At 46.3% G+C, this 3,517-nt stretch overlaps 1 pseudogene; it reads right to left on the reverse strand.

The window, feature by feature from the left end:
* Positions 1–2,751: 2,751 nt before the first annotated feature.
* Positions 2,752–2,920, reverse strand: LOC133375259 (U2 spliceosomal RNA; annotated as a pseudogene).
* Positions 2,921–3,517: the final 597 nt, after the last annotated feature.

Raw genomic sequence — 3,517 nt, forward strand, 5'->3', positions numbered from 1 at the left:
TCATCATAATAAATTTTTTGAAGGTATGTGTCCATTTCATGCTAGAATATTCAGAAAAGGTTAACTCAAGGGGGTGGGTGGGGACAAAGTAGCTACTATTTGGTATAGGCACAGATTGCGATATTAAGCAAAATATTAAGTTTCCTGAAAATCTGAGCTTCCAATATATGTATTTTTTTTAAACACACACAAGTTTGTTCTAGCTCTAAAGCTAGGACGGGGAGCCTTTTTCATGCCCTCTAGGCCAGCCTTCCCAGGACTGCAGTAGCAGTGTTGCACCCGGAGACCCGAGTTCAAATCCTCACTCAGCCATGAAGCTCTCACTGGGTGATCTTGGACGCCAGTCACTGTCTCTCAGCCTTAAACCTTCTTCACAGGATTGTTGTGAGGATAAAATGGGGTGGGGGGACCCCAGAGTGTGTCACTTGAACTCCTTGGAGGGAAAATGTGGCATATAAACGCAGCAAATAAATCAATAAATGCCAGTGGTGGGAGGGGCCAGATGCAAACAGTGGGAGGGGCCAGGTGGGGGGAAAAGGTGGAGCAACAGAGGTGGATCCTCATGTTTATTATCATCGTCATTACTTTATTGATTAAATGTATATCCTGCCTTCTGTCCCAGAAGGAGCTCAGGGGTGCAAAAAAACAAACACTAAAAACACTCTAAAACATGTTAAAAAGAAACAGCTTTAAAAATATCATAAAAAGCAATTCCAGCACAGATGCAGACTGTAGATGCGTGTAGTGTGTATGCATATATATATACACACACACATACACTGAAAGGATTTCTCTGTACATTGACGTAAATTTACAAGACATAGTGCAAAACCTCCCATCATATATCAAAGACACCAAGGACTTCTTGCTTAAAATGGAGTCTTTAAACAAGCAGTATCAATCCACCACAATATTATACTAGCTACTTTAGATGTCACATCTCTACACCAATATACCACATAATGATGGAATTCAGGCGTAGTGGTTAAGGTGCTGGACTACGACCTGGGAGACCAGGGTTCGAATCCCCACGTAGCCATGAAGCTCACTGGGTGACCTTGGGGCAGTCACTGCCTCTCAGCCTCATGAAAGCCCTATTCATAGGGTCCCCATAAGTCAGAATCGACTTGAAGGCAGTACATTTACATTTTCAGGCTTTAAATGAGTTCCTTAACACCAGGAATATGAACAATCCTCCAACGGAGGTTCTCACAACTTTAGCTACACTAGTCCTGACTTGCAACAACTTTACATTCAATGGAGAACACGACCTGCAACTACAAGGCACAGCTATGGGGACTCGCATGGCTCCATCATATGCGAATCTCTTCATGGGTGAACTGGAACAGGAGATCCTCAAAAAGGCCATCAACAAACCACTTTTATGGTGGCAATACACTGATGACATCTTTGTGGTCTGGACAAATGGTAAAGACAGTTTAGAACAATTTTAAAATTACATCAACTCTAAACATCCATCTATCAAGTTTACATTTAATAGTACAAATAACAATCCGCACATCCCTTTTCTTGATGTCTTTCTCACCATTGAAAACAACAAAATAGCCACTGATCTCTATAGCAAATCAACTGATGCCCACACCTATTTAAACTGGAAATCCTGCCATCCTAAGCATATAAAGAAAAACATTGTGTATAGCTTAGCTCTGAGAATTAAACTTATTTGCAACACTGAAGATAAATACCAGAGAAGGATCAGTGAACTTAAAGAACACCTTCTGCTGAGAATATCCACCACATATTATCGCTTGCAACATCCACTGAGCCTCCATTCTGTCCAGAGAAAACCTCCTTCATCATACGGAGGTGTCAAAGAGCAGAGAGCAACTGATTCCATTTGTGGTGAGGTGGGCTGATGGGTGCGAGGGGGTGGTGGTTTCAATTCTGCCAGCAGGAAACAGGCATTTGCAGCCAAAAACAGCATTTAAGCCCTCACCCCACCGCTTGTCAGAGGACCAGCAAGGGGTGGGGGATTTAACTTGTGCTCAAGTTGCCGGAGGCAGGTAGCCCCCCCCTTTTTTACCAGACAATGGCTCAGAGAGGGACTTTCTCCCACTTGCAAAGGATGTTTGCAAAACACCAGGGGTGGGGAGAGGGGAGAGAGAAGGGCTTTTGCCAGCCCTTGCGCCAGGCTCTTTTTTGGGAGCTGATGGGGAGAGGGGGGGAAGACGCCAGCCATTGGCAAGCGTCCTCTGCAACACGCAAGAGATGACCCACTGGCATCAAGCCAGAGGCTGGCTGGCTGGCTGGCACTTGGGGATCCTAGCCCCTGCTCCACACACTAGGGGTTTTGACAGGTGGGCGGGACAGCCCCCGTCAATCCATGGGGCATCATGATCAGGCCAAGGGATCGACAAGTGGGTTGTCTTGCCCACCTGTCAAAGTTGGCTCCAGGGGTTTCAAGCTGAGTATTTTCAGGGGTGGGGGAAGAAAATGTTAAAAAGTGGATCCTCTGAGGTGAATATTAAGCAAGAATGAAGGAAGACGAGAGAATGACCAGAACACAGGATTTAAGTAAAGGCAAGGCTGGTGAGAAAGGAAACAGCAGAGTCAAAATTGACTAGACATACTACTCCTTTCCATCTATCTTTTTCAGAGCTTGGGAAAGTTACTTTTTTGAACTACAACTCCCATCAGCCCCAGCCAGCATGACCACTGGATTGGGCTGATGGGAGTTGTAGTTCAAAAAAGTAACTTTTCCAAGCTCTGAATTCTTTTTCAACTAGAAATGTTTTGCGCACCATTCCTGGGGAGACTGCAGTACCTGGCTGATGCATGGAGAGGCTGGAACAAGCCCCCCAGCCATCCTCCTTGTTGCAAAAATCCACTTAATAACTGGTCCCCAATATCAGATATTAGACTGATAAGAACGGATGGATCTTTTTATTAGAGAATGTCTGATTACAGATGAAAGTACAGGTCATGAAGCCGCATGTATCACTCCTGCAGAAGGCGGGTGCATGCAGAAAACACTTTTGACAAACCATAGCAGGAAGCAGCATATGATAAGGCATGCAGGTCCTCTTAGGGAAGGTGGCAGGTCAAGGTCAGAGTCCAATGAATGAATTTCAAGAATATCAAGAAGGGAGATTGGGGCAAAGCCAGTCTCGCCTTGTGTGGGGCCAGCTGGCCGGCCCAGTCATCTTCCGCCGATTGTAGCCTCAAGCCGTGGGTCCTCAGTAACGGGGATTCTCCTCCGAGGCAAGGGGGTTCTTCCAAAGGCGTTCCCTGCTGCGGCGGCGGCTGTATCCGGCGTATTCAAACGGAGTGGTGGTGTAAGGTGCGTGAGAATGTCACACATTGCTGTTCCCGGAGCGCAAGCTCACACACAGTAAGCCAAGGGAAGGTAAAATACTACATTTTAGATAGGTAGGGGTCTGGATGCAGTGCAAGCATCTGGCATGAAAGTCCTTTCTCGGGAGTCACGTTGGCAAGTCCAAGGTGGATCTCCTGACGCAGAGCCAGTGGCTGGGGAGCGGGATAGGCCCAGGTTCCT

The sequence above is a fragment of the Rhineura floridana genome, chromosome 22 (assembly GCF_030035675.1).
Source record: "Rhineura floridana isolate rRhiFlo1 chromosome 22, rRhiFlo1.hap2, whole genome shotgun sequence".
Lineage (NCBI taxonomy): Eukaryota > Metazoa > Chordata > Lepidosauria > Squamata > Rhineuridae > Rhineura > Rhineura floridana.